Source organism: Camelus dromedarius, chromosome 11 (assembly GCF_036321535.1).
Source record: "Camelus dromedarius isolate mCamDro1 chromosome 11, mCamDro1.pat, whole genome shotgun sequence".
Taxonomy (NCBI): domain Eukaryota; kingdom Metazoa; phylum Chordata; class Mammalia; order Artiodactyla; family Camelidae; genus Camelus; species Camelus dromedarius.
This window is the reverse complement of record NC_087446.1, coordinates 67,148,877-67,166,259: the sequence shown is the minus strand read 5'-3', so window position 1 is coordinate 67,166,259 and position 17,383 is coordinate 67,148,877. Positions and strand designations below refer to the sequence as shown.

Below are 17,383 nucleotides of genomic sequence, written 5' to 3'. Positions count from 1 at the left end.
GGACCACGCAGAAACGCTGGCCCCTTAGTGCCTACAGCTCGCCTTGATTTACGGCATCATTGTCTTGATGGTGGATACTTAAGTTTTCTCCATTTTCCACTGTCAGAAATGGTGTTTGACTGGCATCCTTCTTTTACAAACATTCCTGTGACCTTGAATGAGTATTCCTTTAGTTAAGGTTTCTGGAAATTCAGTCCCTGGATGTGACAATTACATACATCACAGGCTGCTTTCAAGTGACTCTAGAAATTCCTTCTCCTGTGGGGAATGAAAAGATGTAGAATAACTTATGTAACCAATTCTCTATCGCTGGATATGATTTCACTTCAGCTTTTCTTCCCACCATTGTAAAAAGTGCTGTGTAAATGCTCTGATGAGTACATGTTTTTGAACTGATTTTTTTTTCTAAGTGAAACGATTCCTAAAAGTGGAGTTCAGTGTGTGTGTACACACGTTTTTCAGAGTTTACATATCCATTGATATGTCGTCCTCCAAAAAGTTCTCTAACAGTTTGTTCTCTCAAAGATGGACACTAGCTAGAATATCTTTTAAAAACATTTGCCAATATGATGAGCTAAAGTGCTTTTTCTTTGTTTTAGTTTGCACTTGATGACCAGAGAGGTATTGAGCATTTTTCACTCATTAGCCATCTGAATTTAAAAAGTGAATGATCCCTTTTGTCCTTTGCACACATTGAAGTGAGGGAGCTTCTTGTTGCTTTGTGACAGCTCTTTGTATGTTATGAACATTAACCCCTTGTCTTCATCAACATGTATCACAGAGCTTTTACTTGTCATATCTTGCCTTTCATTTTGTTCAGTAGGTTTATTTTTGTTGTGGCCCAAAATAATCTTAAGATAGTAAATGTCTTCTCTTTGGGTTTTATCCTTGATTTTATTCTTAGAAATACTTTCTTATAACGGTATATATCTCTTCTGTAGGTTTTTCTAATCTCTAGGATGGAGATGATAATAGTACTTGTTATAGAGAGGAGAAGTTGAATTAATATGAGCAAAGAGTTATATTTGCTGTTATTAGTACTTTCTAATATTTACATCACTATCTGTAATTTTTCTTGTGGTCATTATGAGTGGAATAGAATTTGTTTTTTCCAGGTGATTCTCTGATTGTCCCAAGACAATTATTGAATTCATACTTGGCTCTTTGATTTGAAATCCCACCTGTAAAAAATACTTATGTATACTAGAGTCTCTTTTTGAGCTCATGGTTTATTTCTGTCAATCTTACATTCTTATTCCAGTGCTATATCTAACATATTGTAAAAATTTATTTAATATCTGACAATGCGATTTTTTTTTGATTCTTTTGTCCATCCCTAATTTTCTTGGCTAGTATTATGACTTTATTATTCCTGAAGCATTCTAAAATACTTTTTTCAAGTTAAAAAAAAAAAACAGATAAGTGTTGTCATGGGATTTTTTAGTAAGTTTTGAATTATATTTATGAGAACGTACATCTTTACAAAACTACTTTCCTCCATACAATATGTTGATGTCTCTACATTCACACCTCTTACTTTACCACTCAGTACAGTCCTGTACTTTCTCCATGTAAAACATGGGCATTGTTTTAGAGTTTATTCCAGATTATTGTTGATGTTTTTGTTAATTTTGTAAGTGAAAATTTTTTGCTATTATATATTTTAACTGTTCAAACTGACACCTAGGAAGGCAGATTCGGTTTGTAAATACTCACTTTGTAACTTGTCATTTAAAATTGTAAGTATTAAGTACTTGTTACAGAATCCTTTCTTTTGTGTTTTTAAAAATTTGTTTCCAAGATTCTCAAAATGGTCATAGCTAAGTAGTATAGGTGGGGAGACAGATGGAGAGAGGTAGTGTGGCTCATGTACAAACTGTGAGCAGTTTCATGGCTGCCTTTAGGCTGGAGAAGCCCCAGAAGAACCCAGGTTAGACATGGGGTGGCTTCTTATGCACTTGAAAGCCAGCTTTCCTGCCTGTATGGTGAAGCCTGGTGGGAGTGGCAGGTAGGTGATCAAGATCCGATGAAGGTCATTGGCTGCACAGAGCGCTGTGTCTGTGAGAACTGGAGACCTCTGCCATGGGAAATGCTTGGTGCCAGGAACAATGCAGGGGAGCTGGGGAGCCTGTGTGTTAAGGATTTTCCAGTCCTGGGAGTGGGAAGATGAGACTCTGCATTCAGATCTGAGTTTGAATTCATCCTCTCTTGTTTACTGGTCCTCTGACTTTTGTCAAGTTATCTACCCGCTTTGAACTCCTGTTTTCTTGTCTCTCAAAACAGGAGAATTACAACCTGCTGCTAGCATTTGTTCAGGGTAAATTATCTGTGTGTACAAGATGTCACGTATAGTCACAAGCTCAGTGAGAAATAGGCTGTCGCTTCTTCTGCAACTCAGTGCTCGACAAGACATCGGGAGAAAGACAGTTCCTAATTTGTATGTTATGCCAGTAGGAACAAAATTAATGTTTTGCCTTTCCCTAGCAGTATACTTACTCCTTTGCTTCATTACCTCTCCTCCTTTCCTTTCCCTTCCTCCACCAAAAGATCCTGAGACCCTCTCAGAACACTAGATTCAAATTACTTTAAAAGTTGGCTCATTCCCTAGAAATGACAGTGACATAAAATATCTGTTCACATCCCAGACTTGACTGTATTTGATTTACACACACACACACACACATCTGGCTACCTCTCAATTCCTGAGGGAGAAGGACCACTTTTTCTGAGTTTTCATTCACTGAGCGTGAGAGCAAAGTCTCTTAAGCAGACTTTCTCCTGGCTTCATGCATGGTTTTATATTGGATTTCTCTGTGGCCATAGAATTATTCTCCTACTAGAAGAGAGGAAGTGGAGACATAGAGATTCTGCTTAGATATTGGTGTCATCATATTTGAGTTGGAAAGGACTTAAGACAGCATAGAGTCGTAACTTTTTATGGGTGAGAATCCATGATGGTGTAACTTGGACAAGAACCTGGGTCTCCTGACATTGTGTCCACATGGATGAAGAGGCAAATGGGTGTGGGATGGCAGGTATCCTTCTTGCTTGAGTTCCAGGGTCTTGCTAGTTTTCATTGCTCAGCTGCCTTTAGTTTATGTCCATGTGGCCTCTCATGGGAATGTCACTCTATCCTGATAGATTGAGTTTCTTATCAGCAAAAAGCTCTGGACCCACTCACATTGCCCAGAGTTTTTCTGCTGACCTGCAGACACTTTATGTAAATGAGACCTAAGAAAACTGCTGGATATAAAACCCTTAATTTTATCATTTGCCCTCGAATTCCATAGGAAAGGGGTGCTGTCTCAGGCTGTCTAAGGCTTGATCTGAACAAAGATAGGGTGATAGTTTGTGCTGCTGGACCATTACAAGTGGAATGGGATTTCCACCTTAGTTTTTAGAATCAGGCAGATGAGTTCAAATCTTGCCTTTACCAGTTAATAGCTTCGTGACGTTGAGGAAGAAAGTTTACTTTTTTGTGTCCAATTTTCTTTATCTGTAAATAAGTTCAGTATTTATTTTAGGGTTTTTGTTTTAGAATTGAATGAGCTAATTGCCTCACTTATACCTAAAATACTGATTGCGTGGTTCTATGCTGGTGCCTTGGTAGTTGATTACTAAGGGAGTTGGCAATGAGAATGGGGGTGGGGGACCCCTGGATCATAGAGCTTATATTCCAGGATATGCTTGTAAAAGACTGGATGTGCAGTGGGTTTTTAGTAAATGTCTATTCTTTTCCTAATCCCCATTGATTGTATATATATAATTATACTAATATGTGAACTTTTTGTGTTGCAATTTAAATCTCTTTGTAGTATTTAAAATATATAGCTATAACAAAAATACGTGAAATAAAATGATTTGATTTTTTTTTCCTTTCAATAATGAAAACAAAAGAAAATAGAAAAGAAAAAGTTTTGTAGGACTAGAAATAATTTTATTTCCATGGAATCAAGCCTTTATATTAAGTTTTTTGGTTTTGTTGTTAAATGGCATGTAAAATTAATAGGTTGTGACTTCAGTGTTGATAGCTAGGTGAGTTTCTTGTTATTGTTGTCTTTGATGAATTATTTTCACTAGATCATAAATGATGTGCATGCTACATATTGGAAATGCGGAAGAAGTGGAGACACACTAACTCCAATGTATTTTGTTACCAAGTCCAAACTCATTCTACTTGCCGCATGACAGGCCAATAAACTGGGAGATGAGGTGTTGGGGCAAGGAATAGTGACTTTATCTGAAAAGCTGGCAGACCCAGAAGATGTCAGACTGGTTTCCTGGAGAACGCTCTTCCCCAAGTCAGAATTCATGCTCCTTTTATACTGCAAAGGGGAGGGGGTGTGGTTGGTTGTTGCAAACTTCTTGCTGTACGAATTGTTTGTCCTTGGTGTCCTTTGTCCTTGCAGCTGTCCATGTGGGTGAAATCATGGTGCCCCTGTAAAACCTTCAACAAAAATAAGGTTATTCTTTATTTTGCAACTTGAAACTCTCTACATAAGTGCAGAAGAGCTAACATCCTTAAAGATCAGAGCCCAGAGAATAGGCTCTCCTGTATATTTTAGGCTAAAGTCAACTTTCTTTCAAAAAAGGTGTAGAGCTAAGTAGTCTGAGCCTAGAAAACAGGGCAAAGGATTAAAGCCAAAGGAACAGATCCAACACGGAGTCAGATTTCTTCTTTCCTATTACAATTTCTTTTTCCATCTCATAAATAATTTTAGTAAGAAACATAAGCAATTTTGTATTTTTGCTTCTTAATAACTGATAAGTGGGCTGACTACATTTTTGTGAGCAGGGATGCTGTGCGGGCCTTGGGGTCTCAGCAAACTCTTGTTGAGTGTGGTTGACCCTGCAACATGTCTAATGCCCCCAGGAGTGTTGGTGAGGGTCCCCCCAGCCTGGGGCTCTATTCAGGAAACAGCGTATGGGCATTGACCTCTGGAGACCTCTTTTTCGTCTGCAGGAAATTTTTTCAGATACTGTGATTGAAAAATCACTCCAGCTGGGGATAATTTGGGAAAAAAGGAAGAGGAAAATTGTTTGGAGTAGAGTAGAAGAGAAATGCAGAAGTTCAGGGTGGCTGGGGGCTTGGCAGCTGGGCCTAGGGCGAGAGGGGAGCAGATGTGTGGAGGGGCCCGGCTCCAGAAACAGGTCCTGCACCTGTCCCTGCACCCAAGCCACACAGCTTTTAATTGGCCTGGGCCACTCTCCTGGCTGGATGTCACCCTGGGCAGAACCTTGAGAACTGAAGTTGACAGGTAGGCAGCACTCACCTAGGGGGTCACTGAGGACTTTGTTCAAGTCCACAGTGCCTTTTCTGGTCATGTGTCTTCACTTGCCCTTTATCTCAGGATCTGAGGAGCAGGAGCAAGGAACTCAGGGAGAGACATCTGACTGTGTTAAGAGAGGACAGAGTGATACGGGAAGCGAGGACAATCGCAGCAAAGTAAAATGACTTCACAACTATTGCATCAGACCTGCAGGTGTGAGAGAGCCTGAGCCTGTCTCAGAGTGCAGGGGACAAGCAGAAAGGAATGGTAAAATTTCCACTGACAATTGAAATTTTGCAAAATAGCCTGCTACTTTTGGTTGTATCACTTGAATGAATGCAGGTGTGTTTCTGTGGGCATTTATAGGTTCACTCAACCCCACCAGCCCCTCTTGCCCACATCAGGGGTGGGTTTTCTCAAGCACAGTGCCCTTCCTGCTTTGGGGGGCCACGCTGCGTGTCCTCGCCTGGGGCCGGGCTGCTGCAGGGCACTGAGTGCCCGAGGCGCGGCCTGCGAAACACGACAGGAACACCTCTGCTCTTGACTGAGGGCCTCCTTTTCCCCCTGCAGTGTTAGAATGCCGGTGACTCAGTTAGAAGCGTGCATCCAAGCGGTTCTTCCTTGTCATCACCATCTGGAAGTGGAACCTGAATCTTCTGAATTTCTCCAGAATGTGGTTTACAATCACCTTCGACAAGTGGTTGTGTGTCCTTTTACAAGTGGAGGTTTTACTGCCGTTTTCCTGGAACTTACTCACCACTAGTCCATCTGATTTTTCTGTGCTAGGATTCAGTATGGCCTGCTAAAATATCTGGAGTCAGATCTTGAAACCCTGATGAAGAGGATTATTTTATTTTTTATATGATAGTCTTTTACTTTCAAAATTCAGAATTTTCTGTTCTTTCACTTTTTAGGGTGGATTTGGAGAAACAACTTTGCTCTTACTGTCCTTGCGACCTGTTGCTTTATGCCTCTAACCCGTCTTCTGTCACTTTTTAGGCGGTTCTATTCGTGACCCTGTCCAGGTTGTTCATATTATAAAACAAAAAGTCTGTGAAAGTACAGTTCCTTTTATTCTGAAAGCATTCCACAGAAACCACTGAAATCTGGGTGTGGTTTTAAGAAGACAGAAGTATTAGAACATGTACTTGCAGGTTGCTAGTGCAAAATCCCCAAATCAAAAGTCTAGTTAAATATCTAACATCTTTCTAATCTACCTTGGATTTGTATGGATAAGTGAAGCAGTTTGCTAAGAACTCAAGACCAGGGTTAGAATACAGGCTTGTGTAGCTCAGCAGGTCCTCCAGAGGTGATGCTCTGCCAGAGGGTGGGGCTGAGGGGAGAGGGGGGGTCCTCCCCTCCCTGAGCTGATAGTTTCATGGCAAAGACCTTCACCAGGTGAAGAACTTGGAGTTTCTTCTAAGAACAGTGGGTTTGAAAAGAGTCTTAAAAGCATGGGAGTGACAGAATCCCATTTGTGTCAAGTAGGGAAAAGTGGCTGGGGGGCCACTGGGAGACTCATGATTCCATGTGGGAAGTATTTGTGGCTTCCACCTGAGAAGTGGGACGGTCAGTGGGAAAAAGCGAACAGATTGAACTCATGTTAGATGGTAAAATGAAAGGATGAATGATGTCTGTGTGGGTAGGATGGAGTAAGGCCAGGGTTTTTGGGTGGATTAATACGGTAAATGATGGTCCTGCTGTGCTCTGAGGAGGGGAAGCTGCAGAGGGATTTCTGCGGGAAAACTGATGAGTTCAGCTGTGGGTAAAATGAAAGGCTGTTAGATGTGTGGTCTGGGAGTTCAGGTGAGAGCCAGTAGTGGGTAGGGGGCAGGGGAGAGAGACCTTCAAATCATTTTACCTTGTGAATATACAAAAAAGTGTGAGTAATACACTTATGCCTCTATATTCTGGATTTAAAACCCATTAACATTTTGCTATATTGACTGCAGAGGTTCTTAATTCTTTTAATACAAATAAAATAAATAGAAGCAAAATAGTGGAGTTAATGAAAATCTTAGAGTTGACGTGTGTCCTTGTATGTATTTTGATACCTCATCTGTTTATAACCATAATCTATTAAAAGTTAAGTAGTTTAGCATAAGTGTTAAACAGAGGGACGTGACACACTGTTGGGGGTTGAAGCTGATCTTCTCGGGCAAATTATGTCACCTCTCTGTGCCTTAGATCCATCTTCTGTGACTTCCCCCGGGCCCCTCATCACAGCTGATTTCCTAGATTAGAAGTTGGGAGGGAGGCTGCTGTAGGGAGAGAGAAGTGGCAACTGCCACGGACCCTGATGAGAGAGACAAAAACAGATTAAAGCCGATAAACTGAGTACAAACAAATACCCTCCAAAGAGAAAGAATCCCAAAGTCTTTTGAGCCACTTAGCGTAAGGGAAACAAAACCACGTGGACCCAAACTTCTTGAGTATGTGAGTATTGTGGGTGGAAATGTGTCATCCGAATAGATTTGAGAAAAGGTGATTTAGTTTCCCTTGATGTTTCCGGTAAGGATGGACAGCAGAAGGGAAACCCCCCCGCTTCAAAGTGAAAGCTGCTATTTTGTGTGAAACTGACCAAAGGTTGGAAAGCAGTCATCATCAGTGCTGGCAAGTGAACAGCCTTCTGGATTGGGTGGGGCACCTACTGTGACTTCCTGGTGACCTGCTGGGTAGGGGCTGGGAGATGGGCAGTAGTTCTGCCTGGTGACCCGGGCATAAACCTGGGCTCTGAAGCTGCTGGTCTGACTAGCAGAACTGGGCACAAGCATTCTTAATGGGGCAGCTCGGGATGTGGCCTGGGACACCTGCCATGCTGAGGGCGAGAGGAAGGCTCCCTTGAGGGGGTGTCCTGCAGAGAGTGGAAAAATCCACCTGCAGGGACGGAAGAGCCTCTGAGCAGGGTGCCGGATACACAGGCATGACTGGCCTGAGCACGGAGGGTTCGGTGAGCCGGAAGTCATACAGTGGCCGGAGCAGCCTTTTTCCTGAGAAACTGGAGGGAAAAGATGTTGAAAAGGCAGCCTGCGGACAGACCCTGTGGTGGGTTATCAGTGACCGGAAAGGACTGGTCAGGCAGGCACGAGAGAACCCTGTGAGCATCCCAGATGGGGCGTCACGCTGAAGGGAGGAGCAGAGTTATACACTTTGCCACTTATTAGCTGTGTGACTTTGAGCAAGATCACCCCACCTCTCTATATATATCTTCATCTGTAAAGTGACAGAGTGACAAGCTCGTGTCATCAGAAGGCTTAGTTTAGCTCTGATCCTCTGTGTCCAGTACTGTCAGTGCTGCCCTGCAAGGTTCTGCAGTGGCTGCTCTTACCCTGAGATGGGAGGGCGTAGAGGGACATTGTTACACACGAAGGCAGGAGGGGGGTGCTTTAAAAACAGACATGTAGCCGCCTGCAGCTGCAGACCTGCAGGCAGTTTGATTGATGGTTCTGGAGAGGACTTTGGAGGCCTTAGCATTGTCTTAAGACTTGCTTTCCCTTGGGGACCCGGATTGCCTTTGCAGATTAATGTTGAAGATTTGAGCTTCTGGAAAAGCTGCTTTCAGAGATGGGTATATATGTAACATATCGTCTAAAATAAAATGCTTTTATGTAATGTGTGGGACTTTGCAGCTGTTGGGAACAGCTCTTTTGGCATGGTCACGGAGGACACTAAGGGTCAGCAGAGCATGTGGGAGGGCAAGAAGCTCGCAGTGCTGCTGCGGGGTGTTCTCCCCAGTAGGGTGCTCTGCTGAGTTGACTCTTCTCTGAGTTTGGTTTCCGGATGAGCAGACAGCAAATTATTGAGTTCTGGTGGGTTTGTATAATGACAGGAAGAAAGAGGGACCCGTAGTTTTCTGGACTAGGACAAGCATTTTGTTCTTAATCCAGTGTGTTTCATTGCGGATTTGATGAGTTGTGTCTGTTCTGGATCTGATTTGGGCTAATCTGTATATTTGGAAAGGAACCGAGATGGAATTATTGCAGACACCTTGTTCTTTAATGAGTCCTGTGCAAACATAAACACGGATGAAACATACGTTTGAACTTAGTGGTGTAGGGAAGGGTTTCTGCACGTTACAGGTGAAGGCAAGGCAGAATTCCTCTTCTTTGTGGGCAGGGAATTGGGTCCACCTGTTTTTTCTGTAACGGCTTCTGAGAGCAGTTTATGGTAATTAACCAGCATTGACAAATGGTGGCACACATTGCATTTAAGAGCTGGCCGGCTGCAAACTTGTGTATTGGACAGGTGGTTTTCACAGAGAAGTGATGAGGTAGATGGGAGAGAGAAGGAGCACAGGCATGGGCACCCCAGCTTCAGGTTTAAATCGGCATTTCCACACCATAGGAATTTGGAATAGAATGTAACCTCACTTAGCCTGTTGGTGAATCAGTAAAATGGGCATGATAAAATTCACTTCTTCCTGGGTTTGTTGTAAGTTGTGTCGACTGAAATAAATGTTCAGCATAAAAGTTAAGAGTTAAGTTTTATTCGGTGAGAGGACTCCAGCGGGGATGACAGCCTCTCAGATTTCTCTGAGGGACTGTTCCAAAGACGTAGGGGAGGAGCTAAAAAATATAGGAGCTTTACAACAAAGACCAGGTAGTTGGAACAATTAAAGATTGCTTGTTATATAAAGAAAACCAGATATCTCAATTTAAAGAATTTAGTGCTTTTATATTTATGGGAGGAAGCAAACATTAGGGCTCACTGAATTCATTCATTTGACAAGCACCTAGCTATCTAGGGCCAGTATCCTGTCCTTTCTTATACTGAGTCCCCTCAGAGGGCACCATTGTGAGTGGCTGCAGAGGCTGGGCTGCAGGCCTGTCCTCGCTGGGGGGTGGCGGCAGCCGCTGTTGACTTGGTTTCAGCATTCTTTGTTTACTGACATGGTTGCAGTATTTTCATACACATTGTAGTATTTTCGTTCACGGACTGATTATGGATAATCTGCAAACTTGGAAAGCAACCGAGATGAAATTACTGCAGTTACCTTCTAGTTTAATATGCCGTGTGCAAACATAAACACGGATGAAGCATATAAAAAAGATTTGGTGGTGTAGGGAAGGTGTTCTGCACACTACAGGAGAAGGCAAGACAGAACTCCTCTTCTTTGTGGGCAGGGATGTGGGTCCACCTGTCTTTTCTGTAGCGGTTTCGGAGAGCAGTTTATGGTAATTAACCAACATTGACAAACAGTGGCACACATTGCATTTAAGAGCTGGCCTGTGCAAACTTGTGTTTTGGACAGGTGGCTTTCATAGGCAAGTGGTCAGGTGGATTGGAGAGAGACGTAGCCTAGGCTTGGGCTCAGATTCAGGCTTAAATAGCCATTTCCTCACCAAAGGGCCTTGGACTAGAGTGTAACTTCCCTTAACCTGTTGGTGAATCTGTGAAATGTGCATGATAATATTCATTTCTTCCTGAGTTTGTTGCAAGTTGTAAACAATATTATAACACACATGAAGCACTTAACACACTGGCACTTAGCAGTGTTCACTGCGTCCGTCCGCCCCACTTAGCGTGTGTCAGAGCCGTAAAGGCAGCATGTGTCTGTTGAGGACGCACTGGTGGCCCCTTGAATATGTTGTGAATTTGGTGATTTCCTTTAATCTTTGTAACTGTATGTGCCATGGGCAGTTATTTTCTTGGACAGATGAGGAATCACAGGGTAAATAAGACTGTGTAATTTGCCCAAACTCAGACCATAATTTTGGGTGCAGGGTCCTCGGTTCAGCATGGGCCCCTGGGCCTTCTGGCCTCTCCGTTCAGCAGGTGTGGGCTCGCCTGTCTCCCAGCCCAGAATATCCAGCAGGCAGCAAGACATACCTGGCCCTGTGCTTTTTGAGCAAAACCCAGGAGGGGAGGCAGGTACTAAAGGGATAAACATAAAAACAGACGACAGCAAACTAATCAGCTTTGAGAAGGAAAGGAACACACCTCGCTGTGCAGAGATGGGAGCTTTCCCGTCTGGGCTGCTCTGGGGGCGTTCATCTCAGCTAAACAAGCTCTGCTGCTGCACCAAGTCAGGAAGGCAGGGAGCGTGTGGCCAGGTAGACTGAGCCTCGCTGATCGTACTCATTCACCATTAAGCGACAGCTGTCACGGGCACATAACCTTGTAGACAGATGTTGGCCACAATCATCACGTGCATTGCTTGGTAGTTGTATTGGCCCCACCTTTGAGATGAGGTCATTGAAACTGGGGAGTTTGCTGCATGCCCTTCTATACCTCGGAAATTACCCCCACTGGTCTTTTAACCTAGACTGGTGTGGCTGTCATGTCACAGCCCTGTGAATGGCATCACGTAGCTTCTCCCAAGTGACCCAAATGACTGACATTGATTTTCTTAATTTGTAGGAAATGGTATGTGACAATAAGAGAAAATGGTAGTAAGAAATTGTTTGGAAAACTAGAACAAAATCCAATTCTTCCCCAGCTGGGGAAGGGTACCCAGTGTCACTCACTCCACTCACTGCCTGGCATCTTCTCCCTGCCGACTCCCTGTTCAGAAGCCACTCTGAGTCTTTGAAGAACATTTTGCCTCGTGACACTGTTGACTAGGACCTGCGACAACTCTGTCCCTGGTTAACCCTCTCTTCAATGCCATTTAAATTTTATGCAGGCTCCTCAGTTCAAATGTAAGAATAGACTCTTTAAACTTCTTGATGCAGCTCCTTAGTGAAGATATTGCAAAGGAAAACTAGCTAAAACCTGGGAGGTATGAACATAGTGACTGTAACCTCAGCACTTTGTGAAATTCAGAATCAGAGGGATGGGAGACTCAGGAAAGGCTTAAGGTAGCAAGGGTAAAGTGAAAGGACGCAGGCTGTGAGACTGAAACATCTCGGTCCCAGCCAGCAAGGCACCGGCGTTCAGGATGGTCTGTGTGAAGAGCAGGGTTCTCACAAAGAAAGAAGAGGTGGGATGGGAAGGAGAACAGTTAGGTTTTTACTGGGGAAGGAAAAAGTGGGCTGAACATTTCCTGGTTGAACAAGAGGACTGTGACATGATGTTCTTGTATTTTGGAGAGAAGGGTTTTGTGGGGACAGGCCTAGGAAGAACGCTCTGTGGCTGGGGAGTCAGCACAACAGAGAACCACAGAGAACCAGGGCGACGCCAGGGCTGCTTCTGTCCCTTAGCTGGGGCCTAAGAACTCCCTTCACAGCCCAGTCCTGTTGATACAAGAAAACAGATGTGGGGCATGAGAAGGGCTGTGTCCCACGCATTAGTTGAGCCCCTGGGATTTGTCCCTCCAGATGTTGGTCTTTGGCTTCGTGTAGGAAATGATTCAAGAGCAAACAACTGTTGAGTAAAGGTAGATTTACTCAGAGAGATACGTTGAAAGCCAAGAGAATCGCCACGAGGTGTGGGGGTTGGGTGCTCAGATTAAAAGTAGGTACACACTCCACAGACAGAGTGTGGGCTTTCTCCGAAGAGGAAGAGAGAGGGTTGACCGCGAGGCGGCGCTGTGTTGCTTGTTTTCTTGGGCTTGGTGGTTTCATATGCTAATAAGTAGAAGGACCAGCCTAAGGGCAAGGGGCTGGGATTCCCGGGGAGTTGGCCATTTCCCACCCTGTGACCTTTTGTGGCTATCCTTGGGACTGCCATTTTGCCTGGGGGCGTGTTATTAACCATGTTACTATTACAATGGGTGTATAATGAAGCTCAAGCTCTGCTAGAAGTTAAATCTCTTCATCCTGAGCCTCAAGGCCTATTGGAGGTTGAATCCTTCACCATTTTGATGTTAATTGCTATGGCCTTCCTTGAATGGCTGTGTTCTGCCCCCTTCCATCCTGTCTCACTGTGATGACACAGAGAGAGCAAAGGCCAGGCCCTGCCTGTGCTCCTGCATTTAACAGGGGGAGGGGTGGGGTGGGCTGAGGATGACTGAGTGGTGAGAAGGTTGTTTCAGATTTTTGCACGTGGGATATGGGGACCTTCCAGCAGCCACCGCGGATTTATCTCTCGGGCATTATCGCTTGTGTCACTCATCTTTTTCTATTTTTCTTAAAATATTTAATCTAAATTTAATATCAGGTTTTTTTTATGAAAGAAATTTATCGTTTTCTTTTCTTTGGGTCTCTTTTGGGGGGTTAGGTAATTAGGTATATTTATCTGTTAGTCGATGCCCTGGGGCTTTAACCCGGGACCCCGTGCATGCTAAGAACACGCTCTACCACTTAGCTCTCCCGACCGCCCCATCATCTTTTTCTTTTTGCTTTAATGTTACAGAAACCACAGGCCAGCGAAGAAAAAAGCACCACTCGGAGGGTTGGAGTACTCAGATTTATTTTGCCAGCGGGCTCAGAGGGGCTTCTGCTCCGAAGCTCTCAGCACCTCCAAGATATGCACATGAGGTTTTATAGGTTTAATTACAAGTATGGGGCTATTAGCTAATAAGGCTCAAACAACAAAAAGCAAGTAATCAGTACACTGGAGCTTATCAATTTGGAACAGATCACGTTACTGACACATGTTGAGACTGGATTTACGAGTTAGCTTGTTAGCCCAGTAAACTAACACTAAACTTCAGATTTACGAGTTAGCCCGGCAGAACTTAGATCACTAAAGCGACACTTATCACACTTAGATTTATGACTTAGCTCGTTAGCCCAGCTGAGCTTTTCCTTCACATCAGCTGCCAAGAATCTTACAGCTGAATTTCTAGTAGGCCTTTAACACTTACCCTGGCTTAATGGCATCCATTTTTATGACTTTACCTCCCCCTGGTTTCATTTAATTATTGAATCTCCATTTTCTCTTCACTCTCACTTTGTCTATTTGTTGTTATGGTTTTTAAGCTGTGTTTAAAAAAATTGTTTAATTTCTCTTTTAGCAGGAGGCTGAAAGTAAATAAATATGTAAACAAACATCACACTTTAATGCTTTTATACATTCTAAGCTGTTTAGTATTTACTTAAAAACCAAATTGCCTACTAAAGAGATAACATTTTTAAATTATTTTTTAATTTTTTATAAAGGTATAGCTGATTTACAATATGATATAAGTTTCTGGTGTACAATAGATGCACAATTTTTAATGTTATGCTCCATTTATAGTTATTGTAAAACATTGGCTATATTCCCTGTGTTGTAAGTTACATCCCTGTAGCGTGTTTATGTTACATGGAGCAGTTTGTATAAGAAAGTTGGTTATCGCAGAGTCTGGGGCATGGCTGTGTCTGACCCAGGGTCACCGTCACCCTGCCTGTCAGAGCCCAGGCTCTCACAACTCTCTGCAGGGGAGCGAGTGGAGGCAGCCTTCTTCAGCGCTGGCACCACCCTCTGAGTGGCAGTGAAAGCAGTGACTGTCTGTGGACGTGCAAAGTGTTGTTCCAGGAGCTTTACTTGCACTTCTGCATTTAATAATTAAAGCCCTCCTTTAAAGAATCCTTTTATGTTTTTAATGAATAATACATTTTATTTTGATATTGATAGATTTCAAACCTCGGGAAAATTTACAGGAGTAGTACAGTAAACGTTTAGATACAGTTCATCTAAAAGGGCACTATTTGTCCTTTTGTGTCTGGCTTATTTTAGCATAAAGTTTCAAGGTTCATCCATATTGTAGCCTGAATCAGTACTTTATTCTTTTGGTTTGATAATATCCTTTTTCTTTTTTTTCCTTATTGGTCTATTTAAAAATATTTTCATTGAAGTCTAGTCAGTTTATAATGTTGTGTCAGTTTCTTGGGTACAGCAGAACAATTCAGTTATATAGGAACATACCTGTATTCATTTTCATATTCTTTTTAAACATAAGTTACTATAAGATATTAAATATATTTTCATGTGCTATACAGTATAAACTTGCTGTTTATTCTATACATAGTCAGTATCTGCAAATCTTGAAATCCCAAATTATTCCTTCCCACACCCTCTCCCCTCTGGTAACCATAGTTTGGTTTCTATGTCTCTGTGTCTGTTTCTGTTCTGTATATAACTTCATCTTTTTGTTTCTTTCTTTTTTGTTTTTTGGTTTTTGGTTTTTTTTGATTCCACATGTGAGCTATCTCATATGATATGTTTCTTTCTCTTTCTGGCTTACTTCACATAGAATGACATTCTCCAGGTCCATTCATGTTGCTGCAAATGGCATTATTTTATTATATTTTTATGGCTGAATAGTAGTCTATTTTACAATTATACTAAAACCTCTTTATCCATTCATCTGTCAGTGGATATTTAGGTTGTTTCCATGTCTTGCTATTGTAAATAGTGCTGCTGTGAACATTGGGGTGTAGGTGTCTTTTTGAATTAGGGTTCCTTCTGGATATGTGCATAGGAGTGGGATTGCTGGGTCATATGGGAGGTCAATTTTTTGTCTTTTGAAGAACCTCTATACTGTTTTCCACAATGGCTCCACCAAACTGCATTCCTACCACAGTGTAGGAGGGTTCCCAATTCTCCACAGCCTCTCCAGCATTTATTGTTTGTGAACTTCTGAATGGTGGCTATTCTGACTGGTGAGAGGTGAGACTTGATTGCAGTTTTGATTTGCATTTCTCTGATAATGATATTGAGCACTTTTTCATGTGCCTATTGGCCAATTGTATGTCTTCATTGGAGAAATGTTTCTTTAGGTCTTCTGCCCATTTTTGGATTGAATTGTTTGTTTTTCTTTCTTATTACATGTAAATCTTTTTATATATTCTGTGAATTAAGCCCTTGTCAATCTCATTTATTGCAAATATATTCTCCCATTCCATAGGTTTTCTTTTTGTTTTGCTTAATGTTTCCTTTGCTGTGAAAAAGCTTGTAAGTTTAATTACATCCCACTTGTATATTTTTGCTTGTATTTCTATTGCTTCAGTAGACTGCTCTAGGAGAACATTGCTGAGATGTATGTCAGATGTTTTGCCTATGTTTTCTTCTAAGGGTTTTATACTATCTTGTCGACATGTTTAAGTCTTTAAGCCATTTTGAATTTATTTTTGTGTATGCAGTGAGGGAGTAGTCTAACTTCATTGATTTACATGCAGCTGTCCAGTTTTCCCTACACCATTTGCTGAAGAGGCTGTCTTTACTCCATTGTATGTTCTAACATCCTTTGTCAAAGATTCAATGACCAAAAGTTTGTGGGCCTATTCTTGGTAATTTTGTTTATCCGTTCATTTATGGATGGATATTGTTTGTAACTTTGGCTACTCTGAATGATACTGCCATGAATATTGATGTGCAAGATTTTATGAGAATATGTTTTCATTCTGTTGGCTGTACAGTTGGTCCGCCATATCTGTAGTTTCCACTTCATGGATCCAGATGGCTGTAAAGGGACTCGAACATCCTTGGATTATGTTATCCAGGGTGGGGGGTTCCTGATCCAACCCCCCGAGGATACTGAGGGATAAATCTATATGTAGGAGTGGAATTGCTGAACAATATAACGCTAACCTTTTGAGGAAACACCATAATTCTCCAAAGAAGCTACACCATTGTCCCTTTCCACTGGCTGCATATGAGGTTTCTCTGCCTCCTGAACGACACTTATTATTGTCCATGTTTTGATTATAACCATCCTAGTGGGTGTAAAAAGCGATCTCATTTTCATTTTGATTTGGCTAGTGATGATGAGCATCTTTTCATATGCTTATTGGCCATTTGTATATCTATTTAAATCCTTGGCAAATTTAAAAATTGGGTCTATTTTCTTGTATTGTTCAGTTGTAAGCATTTGTTATATATCCTGGATACAACTCTTTTATTAGATACATGCTTTGCAAATTTTTTCTCCTATTCTGCAGATTGTCCTTTCACTTTAGACTTTTAAATATTAAAAAAAAAATTCTTTATAGGGGAGGTAATTAGATGTATTGATTTATTTTATTTTTTTTGCTAAGCACGCACTCTATCACTTGAGATACCCCCTCCAATGTCATTTCACTTTCTTGATGATGTCCTTTGTAAGAAAATGTTTTAATTTAGATTAAGTCCAGTTTATCTGCTTTTTTCTTCTATCACTTGTGCACTTGGTATTGTATCTAGGAAACCAAAGCCTATCCTAGGTCCACAAAGATTTATACTGTGTCTTCAAATAGTTTATACATTTAGTTTTTATGTTTCTGTCTGTGATCCATTTTGAATTAAATTTATTTGTTATATAAAATATG

At 41.9% G+C, this 17,383-nt stretch overlaps 1 pseudogene; it reads left to right on the top strand.

Moving 5' to 3' along the window:
- LOC135322457 (trafficking protein particle complex subunit 9-like) overlaps nt 1-17,383 on the top strand; it is a 56,462-nt pseudogene that overhangs the window by 26,983 nt on the left and 12,096 nt on the right.